The sequence below is a fragment of the Pteropus alecto genome, unplaced genomic scaffold, assembly GCF_000325575.1.
Source record: "Pteropus alecto unplaced genomic scaffold, ASM32557v1 scaffold222, whole genome shotgun sequence".
NCBI lineage: Eukaryota > Metazoa > Chordata > Mammalia > Chiroptera > Pteropodidae > Pteropus > Pteropus alecto.
This window is the reverse complement of record NW_006433716.1, coordinates 1,689,274-1,702,342: the sequence shown is the minus strand read 5'-3', so window position 1 is coordinate 1,702,342 and position 13,069 is coordinate 1,689,274.

Below are 13,069 nucleotides of genomic sequence, written 5' to 3'. Positions count from 1 at the left end.
ATAGGTGCAAACTAACACAAGCAAGTATTGGTGGCTCCGGCAGGGCTTGACCTCAGTAAAGTCCACTTCTAGGTCTTCAAAGGGCATAGTCCCAATTGTTTACATCCCTGGATTGGATTTTGGCCTTTGGCCAGCATTGTTTTGTGTGCAAGTTACACATCTAGCACTGATCTGGGAGAACAAGGTTGGGAGCTTGGTATGAAATAGTAGCAGCCTAACAGGCTTTCTAAAGTACTCTCCCTAGGTGAGTCAACTCACGGTGTTGTGTTACCAGCTGAGCTGCCACCACAGCGGGAATAAAGTATCTCTGATCTGGAAGTTCCCACCAGACCTCCTTTCTCTTGGTTACACCTTCACTTAAGGCACATTGTTCTTCCTTGGTGTATTTTAGGGACAGAGGCAATTCTGGTTCTAGGAGAACCTGGGAGACTGGCTCAGGACCCATTGAGGCACTTGGTTGGTTGGGAGCCTCCTTAGCTACTTGGTTTGCCAGTTGGTTTCTCTTACTGAGAGGGTTGGTTCCTCTCTGGTGGCCCTTGCAGTGAATGACTGCCACCTGAGAAGGCTTCCAGACTACCTCTAACAGTTGAAGGATTTCTTCTTTGTTCTTAATTTCTTTTCTTCCTGCCATCAGTAGTCCCCTCTCTTTTTAATTGGCTCAATGTACATGCAAAGTAGCAAAGGCGTACTTTGAGTCGGTATAGATATTGGCCTGTTTGCCTTCAGCCTGCCACAGTGCCTGGATGAGTGCCCATAGCTCAGTCCGATGTGCCGACCAGCCCTGTGGCAGCCTCAGCTCTGATTACCTCATCTGTAGTTGTTATTGCGTAGCCGGCTTTGCACTGTCCTTCATAGATGATTGAACTTTTTTGACCCTTCAGATGTCCTTCCACGATGGGACACTCGTTCTGCCAATGGCCAGTGTCTTTGCAGTAGGCACATTGGTCGAAGTGTAGTGGTGTTCTCCTTTTGGTCTTTCCCTTCCGTAGGGGAGCAGTCTGTTGTACCAGGCCTGGGTTCCCTAACACAGCTGCTGGCAGGGACACCGTTTGTTGCCTCAGCTTATCAGCTGTCTTTTGGGCCTCCAAGTCATGGTTGACAAACACCTTGTTTGTGACCTCCAGCATCTAGGTGGCGTTCATTCCAGCAAAGCCTTCTAATTTCTGAAGCTTGCTGCGAATGTCAGTGTAAGATAGAGCCACAACTGCCATGTTGACCATGCGTTAGTTTTCTTGTGCTTTGGGGTCAAAAAGGGTATACACCCAGAACACCTCACATAGTCTCTCAAAGAACTCTGTGGGTGACTCATCTGACTTCTGGAGTACTTCTGCCATTTTGGACATGTTTGTCAGCTTTTTGGCCCTAGCTTTCACCTCTTGCAGTATGGCCTGCCAATATCTGTTGAGAGACTCTCTTCTATTCGGGACGTTAAAGTCCTAATTGGGCCTGGCATCAGGCACAGCCCCCAAGGCCCATGCTGTGGGATCTAGTGCACCATCTGGTGCTTGTCCTTGGAGCCACCCCCACAATTTCTAACAGAATTCAGTGTCATTCTTCAGGGTTGAAGAGAGTTAGGAGGAGTTGGTGACAGTCATCCCAGATAGGCTGATGAGTTTGGAAGATGGACTTGAGCAAGTCAATCACCACCTGGGGTTTCTCCGAATAGGATGTGGTGCACTGTTTCTAGTTAAGGCGGTAGGTTGTGCTGAAAGGTTGATAGTAGAGGACAGGGTGGCCTGGCTGGAATGTGCTGTCTTCACTAATCTCAAAAGGGCCTCACATCTCTTGAAGAGGCATCTGGAGGGCCACAGGCTGCTGGGCTAGCTGTGTGGCTGAGCCAAGATGCCATGGATTCGGACTTGGCAGCTGCTCAGGCTGTTGGGGAAGCGAAGGCACCGATGGCGGAGGGCTGTCCAGTAATTGGGGGTAGAGTGGCTGCGCAGGGACTGGACTGGTGGAGCTGTTGGGATAAACAGTGGTGGGAAGAGAAGTTCTTCCTAGAGTCCTCTTGATGGCTCTTTCTTGCCCTTTTCCTGAGTCGGTTGGGCTACAAGTGCCTTACTCTGTCCCTGCCTATTTGTGCAGAACCAGGCACAAAGGGACATTACAGTAGTGATTTGCAACCATGAGTCTATGTATGGAAACTGGTCTGGATGTCCAGGGATCCCTGTCACTACCTAGTACACAGTTCTAACGGTGGGAAGATCCAGTGTCCCTTCCAAAGCCCATCCTACCCCAAAGGCGGGCCATTCAAGCTCACAAAGAATACGAAGTTTTCCTGGGGTCAGTTTGACCCCGTAATCCCCTGGGAAACCTTTCTTAAAATTTTTCAACATATAATTTAAGACAGTTGGCTTAGAGGAATTTCCACCCATATTGCCTTAGAGAGCTTCCTAATGGAGGGGGAAAATAGACATTAAAATTTCAAGAAAATAATTCGACAGAGGGCCCCTATGTCAAAAGGGCCATTTGGAGATAGACAATTCTTAAGCCGAATCAGCAATCATTTGTCCCCCCTCCCTGTGTATCCCACCCTGTGTTGGTGGCACAAAGATAAACAAGAGTGGGTGCCTTCTTCAAAGAGATGACCACTCAGGTGCTCATCTGGCCACATCCCAAAGGAGCTTAGGTGACACTTGGTCATAGTGGACTCAGCTATGTGACTTATGATGAGACACTAGTCCAATGCCACCCCGGACCATATGCTATATAGTACAGAATTACAGACGAGTCCACTCAGACTCTGCAGCCTTTAGGGGACCTTATGAGTGTCCAGCCATGGAGCCATGAATTTGCACTTGACTGAGTTAAATCGACCAGGCTGCTCATTCACTCACGCATTCACACACCAGAAATTAAAATATTGCCTTCTCCCTTTGGAAGACCATGACCTTTGTCTTTTCCCTGGGAAGACCCTGACCTGTGTCTTCTAACTGAAGACTTTAGGAGATGATCGAGCTCCTCTTCCATCCGAAGATGGGACCTGACTGGGGTGCTCAGCCCCGGGGCCTTACCTTATCCTGTAGCCATTCCTGGTGAGTTGGTCCCCCTTTGAGTCCATTTGGGGCTCGGCTGTCCAGAGAGCCAGAGCGCTGGTCCAAAAGAGAACCCGGAATACCATCAGGTGGCACACCTCCTCGATTGTCTAGGAGTCCCCCTGGCCTGGCCCAGCCGAGCCACTGGTCTGGTGGCTCAAAGAGCCAGTGTGGTTGGAATCTCGCTGGGGCCTCCAAAACTGTTGCAGAAAAATTAGACCTGCGAGAAATCAAGCGATACTCAGAGAGTTAGAGAATTCAGGTTTATTATGCTGACAGCCCCAGCAGATCTAGCACTCTGAAGATCTGGGCCTTGAGCTCAGGGATAATCTTGCTTTTATAGGGTTTATCAAAGCAGTTACAGTTGGCATGAGCCGATTGGTTAGTTTGTCCTCAGGTTAGTTTGTTACAGAATGAGGGAGTTGCTATGGGCTATGAGCAGTTAGACAGAACAAGCAAAGGGGATGCATTTGTTATCTAAACAGAAAGAGCAAATGCAATATATGTTATCTAGACAAAACAAGCAAAGGGAAGAGTGAGTCTTCAGTTGATCTCAAAGTAACCCTGCCCTTTGGTTTATGCAGCAAGCATGTGTACAGAAGCAGAACAAAGAGCTGATTACAAGTTATCCATTTGAGTGGAAAATTCCTCTTCATTATTATTTATTTCCATTTTATAGATGATGAACCTGAGTGTCAGAAAGGTGATATAACTTACCTGAAGTCATCTAGCTGTAAAGGATGCTGCCAATCCCTTGGTAAAATCTGCTACAAATACTGAATCTGTCTAGAAAAAAATACTTTTTTCCATGTCAATTCAACCTGAAAAAAACAAGTCTCTTTTCAAATCTTAAAGTGTGAATTTATTAGTAAAGAATTGGTATATAAGATATTTTTAAAAAATAAAAAAAACATCAAGCTCATAAATATTGGAATATCAAGAACAAAGACAGTACTGCACAAAATTATATTTAACACATAATCCAACATCAAGTGAAGAGGGTTGAGTTAATCAAGCTCCTCAGTTTATAGTATCCCAACCGAACTGATCTCTGTGAAGTCCCCTTTATTTCCCTTTAACCGCATCCTTGATTCCTTCCTATAGCCTTACAAGCAGTGATTGAACTATATGGATATATGCCTTTGAATTGATATATAATATTGTAAATATGTAGTGAAAATTTTTGGGTCTATGTATTTTGATTTACATATATGCTACTTTTGTTTTACTCTATGCTATGTTATTTAAAGTGTTCTCATTTAGTTTATTTCCTACAAGTTATGTAACTATTCTCTGTTTACACAAACACTACCTGACAAACATCTTACATGTTCCCTTATAGAACTTTTAAAAATTTGAGAGAGAGACAGAGACTATATTTGAATTAGAAGAGAAATGCTCACTCCTAGGTACTTACTAAACTTCAGCAAGTTGCCCTTAAGAATGGCTGTTTAAGTCTTCCCTCTCCTGCATCCGACTTTATTCTAGTATTAGGTTTCTAGAGTTAATTGTGTTTGAACAAGAAAGACCAGCTCCTAACTTGTTGTTGAAAATTTAAAGTTTGCTTAAATGTCTTTAATCAAGATTGCCAAAAAGGAAGTTCCATGTTCTCATTACTACAAAATGTCTAGGGAATTGATCTTTGGCTTTTAAGTATATAATGCTGCTAGAAAGACATGGAATTTGGTTTTTGATCTAAAGCTAATCTCTATGTCTACAACTTTCTAACTGTGTTACATTGGGCTGGTGACTTAACTGACTTACGAGCTTTAATTTTATTATCTGTAGTATGAGAATAAATACCTATTTTATTTAATTATTGTCATGATTAGTAACAAAGATATACATAAAATATCTATAACAGAGTAATCCTGATGTAAATTTCATTCCCCTTCATATACTCCCCCTTTAAACCTTCCTTAATGCTTAGGATAGTGGCTCTTCATATTTTGAGGGCAGTGACTATGAAAAGTAAATGAAATTGATCTACCAGTTTTATTTTTTAAATCACAAGTATTAAATATAAAATATACAAAATATCAGGGTGATCATGAACTTCTGTTAAAAACTAAATATGTTTTAAAAATATTTTAAAGGATCACTAGAGCCTCTGGTCTTTATCTCTTAAAATGGAGCACAGCCCCAAAATATGAATAGATTCACAACCCCTATGACTGGGATGAAGGAACTGTTTATTGGGAACAGAGGTAACTAGACCAGAGTTAAGCTGGGCAGTAACAGCACTGTAGCCTAGCAGAACTCTATGCCTCATTCCACTGTCAGGAGATAAAAAATGAGAGCTTTCTGCATACCTTGTGCAAATTATAATTTGCTTTATATGGAGCACTCATTAATGGCTTTTGTTTTCATGTCCTGAGGCACACATTTCTATGTCTTTGGTAAATGGTTTCATTTTCTACCATTATTTATTATTTGTTCTTGTCAGATTTTTAATTATATAATTAAGATGCTATTGGTCTTCACTAGTAAAAAAATCAAAATGTTGTGACAGTGTTATATCAAATAAACTTCGAGGTTACTGAATATAAAAGGAAATTTAAAGATTTCAAACTACAAGGTATGTAACATATTTCACTCAGGGGCAATCTTAATCAGGTGTGAAAAATAACTTGTTTTGGTAGTAGTTATTGGAACACAGACAATTATTAGCTCTGTATTCTTCAATGAAATGACATTAGGCCAGTGATCGGTGTTTGAAATGGGGGATTTTAGGAAAATAAAATTAGGAGCAAACAAATAGACATCTTTTCCAGTTCTTTTCTATGAATACAGCAATATTGAGAAATGAATAAAACCAATTTAGAACAAGAATTTTTTTTCTTTTTTTGAGATAACGAAACTGAAGTCTAGAAAGTTTATGCCATTTGCACAAAGTCATAAGGTAATGTGCTGATTGGGTTTTCTCCATGCCATTCTCATTTCAGTCAACTTCACTGTTTAGATTTTTTTTTTCTTTTTTCTTTTTTGTTTTAGTTTCTTTTCTTGCAATGCTTTGGGCTTGCTACTGCTTGGCCCCACTGGTAACATTATATAGTTTAACACCTATGTCTTTAGGATATGATGGTTTGAGGAATGTAGATTAAAACATTTATGGAAAATTTCATAGGGCTATCTTGAAGTAGATTTTTAAAAATAGATTTTCTTTCAAATGAATATTGATTTACACAAACCAAAATTTCCTAAGTACAAAAACCCCTGAATTCATATAGATTAACATCGTTATCTAAAACATAAATGTTCACAGGTACTATATAGATGATACAAAGTACAACTATTCGATCAAGATAAATTTTTCATTTTCTTCTTTTAGAGAAATTGTTTCCGAATCTTGTCTTTTTTTTCCTTCCTGGTATGAAATGAGGCTTTTAAAAATGCCTTCTTGTACATGTACTGTATCATACAACCAGCTTTTTGGCTTTTTCTTCCTTTTAATATGAATAACTGAGACAGATGAGTTCTTGGAACAAAGCATTCCCAATTCTCTCTGGAAGAAATCTGCTGACACCTGAACTGGCTTCTACTGGAATTTGTTTTTGGCTGATCTTTACATGACCTTTGAAATCCTGGCATCTGACCTGCCTCGGGCTTGGACTCCATGGCTCTAAGCCTAGATGCTTCAGGGACTTTGTCCTCCCAATCTAGTATTTTCTGGACCTCTCCGTCTGTCTTAACTCTGTGAAAGCCAAGGTATGAGAAGCTAATAATTTCTGAACTTCTTTGTGGGTCTTAATCCTATGAAAGATATGGTAAGCAAACTACCACGCACCTCTCCTTAATGGTTGCTTTGTCCCAATGAATGCACTAGTGCTGAGAGGTATGCTCATCGAGGGAAAACAATGAGATAAACTGGAAAATGACAGATACTGGGGACCTTTGCCATTGTGTACAAAAAAGGGCCTCAGCCAGGTGACTTAATATTTTACCTAAAGAATTCTTCTAAATGAGAGATGATTAAAGTTAACAGATAACCAGATCAAAATTTTAGAAAATGTCTAAGACCATGAGTATCAAAATAATATTTTTAATAATACATTCTTTCACACTCAGAATTTCTTCTTGGTTCTGGTTGGGTTATTGACAGAGAGCCCAACATTCTCCTGCAGAGGAAAAAATGGAATCCTCACAGGACTTCTGCCCAACTGGAAGTAGGAAATTCCAGCCATCTCTCAATAAAGCATGTGCTCCAGAGATTTGCAACTCAATTTTGTAGACCTAATGAGTTTGAAGATGATTGGAATAAACATCGGAACTTTGGGAGCAGCTTAGCCGAATCCTGGCTAATCTCTATGTCCTCTGTGGTTTGCCCTTCACAGATGCAAACTCCTCACGGCTATTGCCAACCAAGATCATTAGTGCCATACAAAGCCAATTGAAAACAAGTCAAGTGACAATCCTTGTTGTGTATCTTTAATTTACAAAGGGAAATTCTCTGGGCAGTTTTCATTAGCTTCTAGCAAGTTTAATTGGATGAAAACATTGCTTTCATGATCTTTGATACCAAGTGTTGGTACAAATTAAAGCATAGCAGCTTCTATTCATGGATTTTGCTTTTCAAATGCCTCAGGAGGGTTAGGCTAGACAAAGGAGGGTCCTTAACAGAATTATTACAAATCTCCAAGGGTGCAGATTGATACTTGTAAATATCAAGATTCAGTACAAAATAAAAGAACAAAAGTTCAGATAAACACATGCATAATCAAACACTCATGAGAAACATATAGTGTGTTCAAGACAGATATTGCATTTAGTAGTCCTATATAACATGAAATTGTTGCAAGTACATTTATGGAAAGATTTATTTAATATATCACAGTATGTGAATCTTGTCTTTGTAGTATCATAACACATTGACAGTTTTCTGACCGATATGAATTTATATTATCACTGGTAGCCTATTTGATCAATAGGAAGCATTCAACCTTGTTTATATTTTTGTATGATGACATTGATTATTCTGATGAAGCAATTGTGGCCTGAAAAATAAATTAATCTTCTGCAGTTAGAAGAAAGTAAAGGGAGGAGGCAGCAGACTAAGATTTAATATATTTGTTTAATAAAATAATTACAGAAATAGTCATGTCCAGATTTTCTGGTTGAAAAATACCATTATGTTGATATTTCTGAGGTGGTCGATCTTTGAAAGGTAGACCCTCACTAACCACAGTCACAAATTCCTAAAGCAATTTCAATTATTAATTAGGAAATATGCTTACTTCTGCAAATTAGGATACTTAGATTGACTTTTTAACAGCATTCATTCCCAAAAAAGAAGTCATACATCTTTTGATGAATTCTTTAAAAAGAGCAAGGGGAAGTCCTAAGGCAAGTGTTAGAGTTATGGTAGGGCACATTATCCATTTTCACTATCCAGGGTTATATCTACCAAACAAAATAAATGTTTGTGTCATCTACCAACTCTTCTGGACATTAAAATATTCACTTTTTATCTTTCATTAGCTAGACCCCAGTGATAGGTCTGTGCCTTAATTTTTTTAAGATTATTTTTTACTTCTGAACTATAGTTGACATACAATGTTATATTAGTTTTAAGTGTACAACGTACTGATTAGACATTTATGTAACTTACTAAGTGATCACTCTCATAAATCTAGTACTCATTTGACACCATACATACTTATTACAGTATTCTAGACCTGTGACTTCATGTTGTGAAAAAGTTTATTACCTTTAAAAACACAATTCCTTAATGAGTCTATGGATACTTTTTTTGGAAACATAACAAATATGTATCATGGATGTCTCCACTCCCTTTATTTAGAAAACATCACAGCATCATGACCCAGACATGTGGATTCCTTCATAAGAGTGTTTCAGGCTGCCGATACTAACCCACCAAGATGGGTACAAGAGTAGAAAAGTTTTGGTCCTGCTCTAACTATATCATGAATTTTGGAAAGCAATCTGGTTTTATTAGGGAAACATATCCAAACAATATCTTATGGAAGAATCTCCTTGTAAATGGCAAGCCCCTTTCATTGATTCTTGGGAATTTCAGATTCTGATGGCCCTAATTCTGTCATATGTGCTCTCTTTAGATAATGTAGTCCCTTATTTCAGACAATTAGTAAAAGAATAAAAAAGTTTGGAAGCATTCAAGTGATGTCTAGAAACATTTTAACCTTTTTTTTGTATAAATTATGCATGCAATTAAAATATTGCTAATAATTCATTTGCTTGAATAGTCATAAATTTTAAATATGATATGTAGAGATTTGATTCAACTCCATTTTTTAATTAGAATAAAATGAAATCATTTTTAGCATTAAAAATCTTTAATAATGTTTTAAATGAAAGATCATGCCAGTGGTTGTAAAGAATTAATTCTAATTTCTAGAATAAATCAGCAAAATATATTTTTGCTATTTAGAAAATGTTTCCTAAAAGAAAAAAAAAGAGTATTTGTATGCAAGTACATGCATTTTCTTTTTGTGCAAATATCAAAAATGCTTTAATTTTCCTGAACATTTAATTGGCATTATACATAGCAGTGAAGGATTCAGACAGAATCATATTTATATGAAAGCGAAGGTTCTTGTTTAGCAGTGCAGATTTGAAAGCTAAACCAGGAAATTATACTAAACAACTAAGTAAACATTTAAGTAAAATGTGTGCCACAATGATGATGGTATAATGGGATGATTTTTAGTGAATGCAGAGGAAACAAAAGACAAGAAGAAATGCTACTTGAACCTTATGGGACTGAGTTTATGTTTCTCATTGTCCTCTAATGTTCACAGTAGATAAAAGAATGTTTCTTCCACTTCCTCCTTTTCTATATCCGTGCAAGAGAACAATTTCATCACCTCTCATCATGTTCTGCTTCTGTAACTCCTTGAAGAATACTCCTGATACCTGTGGATGTAAGTTAGTGGTAAATGGGTGGGGCTGGGGTGGAGGGGTTCAAGGCATTACAGTGAGCACCCCTATCTAGACTTTCTTTTGCTGCTTACTGAAAGTACTCCACCGGACCCTACTTCTCCATCTGAACCAAGTGGAAGAAAGCTTAATAGATTCAGACCTTGTCCCTAAGTGGTTTTAATCTTTAGATGCACAAAAGGCAATATTTAACTCTTCCTTTAACTCTAAAATTATACCGAATTCCCTAGAAACTGGGCCAGGAATTTATTCTAATTATCACACTTTGTACAGAAACATTAACCTTTCTAATTTATCTTAAATTCATGTTCTCAAATTGGGCACAAGACTCCCAGATTCATCCCTACCCCATATCTCTGCCTTTCAAGAACACCATCACCTTCATGAGTCTGGAGAGACTTATTTGAAGGCCTTAATGAATGATTCAGGACTGTATATTAGTACCCATATCTCCTTTATCGATATTTTCATTATGAGATAGTTCAGGCATTTGAAAGAAAAGGAGGAATCTAATGAGCATATTTGTACATCACCTGTGGTACCAAGGAGCACAGACTAAGGCAGTGTGCAGTGAGGAAACATAGAATCTAGAATTGAGTCTTGTGTTTGAATCCTGACTCTGTCACTGAATAGTCGAGTGACCTCAGACTAGTTACTTAACCTCACTATTCCACAAAAACAAATTTCATCTGCAAAATAATGATTAAAATGAGAAACAAAACCCTTGGGTTATTGGGAGTAATAAGTGTATTAATATATGTAAAACACTCACGTATGTGCCTGGCATTTAGTAAAGCAAAGTGTAAATTTTTCTTATTCTTACTTAAAAAATAAAACTTTATAATTACAGTTAAATCATGCAATGCTCCCTCTATGAATACATCACTCTTTCTTCACTCCACAAGTATCTTATCTTCAATTGAGTGTTTATCATTTTTATCAATATATAAATATATATACACATATATGTGAAGAAAGAAATATACATATTTTTATATACTGTATATAAATATATAGAAAGAAATAATAAATTTATTATATATACGATTATATTATATATGTATCACACGTGTTTTAAATCTTTAAATGTCACCATACTGTATATATTCTTTGATAACTCACTTTTTCTCTAAACATTATCTATGAGATTTATTTGTGCTGATACTGGTAGCAGTAATTAATTTATTTCTAATTACTTTATTCAAATATTCTAGTATATGAATATACCACAATTTTATTATTGATTCTCATGTTATTAAACATTTATGTTGCTTTCAGTTTTTTACTATGAAGACAACTCTGCTATGAATATTCTTTAGATGTCTCTTCCCATGCCTCAAATTTTTTCTAGAGTATATAAGCATTGGAAAAGAAAGTCTGTCTTAGAATATGTACCTTTTAAACTTTTTTACATAATAATAAATTGTTCTTCATAGTAGATAACTTAATTTGCACTTCTGATAGCTATGTTTAAGACTTCCTATTATACCACATCTTCACCAAAACCTAATACTTAACATTTTCAGAATTCAATATTTTTGTGAATATCCTAGTGTGAATGATTTTTCATTGTGTAAGTTTTTAAGTATTTGTATTCTGGTTTAATTCAGCATTTTTACTTGGGTTAACTGACTATTCACATTTTCTCTTCTGTGAATATTATTTGCTCCCATTTTCATGTTGTCTTATTCTTGAATTTTTGGAATATTCTAAATACTAATTATTTGTTGTTTACATATGTTTCAAATATCTGAGATAACAGCTTATGTTTTTTTATACTTTTAGTGATATAATGTACATAACTTCCACATTTTAATGTAATTACATATTTTAGTATTTTTTAAAATTTAAACTTTTAGTATTTTGTCTAATAAGTTTAGCTTATGCTAAAGTGAAGTAAAACGAAATACAACCTTGTATATATAACATAATGTTATTGATCTTTAAAATATTCATGGAAAAAGTTTGAAGTGAAAATTTTGTGTTAATATTAGCAGTTGTTCTATAGATTGTGCTCCCCCAAAATTCATGCGTTGAAATCCTAATCTCCTAGGTGATTGTATTAGGAAGTTGGGCCTTTGGGAGGTGATTATATCATGAGGGTAGAGCCCTCATGAGTTGACTAGTGTCCTTGTAAAAGAGACCTCAGAGAGCTCCCTCACCTCTTCCACTATTTGAGAACTCAGAGAGAAGACAACCTTCTATGAATTCGGTCTCTTATCAGACACCAAATTTGCTGGCGCCTTGATCCTGGACTTCTTAGCCTTCAGAACTATAAGAAATAAAACTTTCATTGTTTATAAGCCTCCAAATCTCTTGTATTTTGTTATAACTGCCCAAATAGACTAAGACAAGTGGCTTATACTGTGTTATGGTACATTAGGCAATTTTTTCATCATTTTTACTTTGCTTTTTGCAAAAATTCTATCATTTATTAAGTATTCTGCCAAGTAGTCCTTAAGTAATAATAAAAGTTTAAGAGACTGTGAATTGGTCTACAGGCACAAAGACATGTACGCATTCACATGGATTTAGTTGTCAAAATGGAAGACACTGGGAAGAAAATACAATCCACGGAGTGTCACTTCCTCTTCACTTGGAATCCTGTGGAGATTATACTTACTGAAGATCATACACTGATTAAAATGGCAAATTCTTTGAATCAGTATGCAAAACACACTTTACAGCCTTCATCCAGACTCTTCAAGTGTTTTGATAAATAACATCCTCTGATTGAGTGTGTGTTTGAAAAGAGAAGCTAACTGGGAGTGAGAGCAGAATGGTGACTAACCTGGAAAGAAGGGGACAATTATCAAACAGCAAGGAGCCTTCATATAAATAATATGTGTCTCTTCATGACCCATGCTTTGACAGCTGGTTGCTGCTTCATTCTAGCAAGCTGAGGTCTCTCATCCTGATTAGGTCACCTCCCTTGATGATCATAATTCTTAGTGTCACAACAACACAGAAACAACAATAAAGCAGCGATAACAACAAAGCCTTTTGGGCATTGACATCACTTTCATCTCTGCAAGTTGTATGGTTTTGTAAATTGTCTCTACTTTGTAAATGTGCAAAGGCAGACTACTGGCTTTCTTTTTAAACCAGAGCTTTTA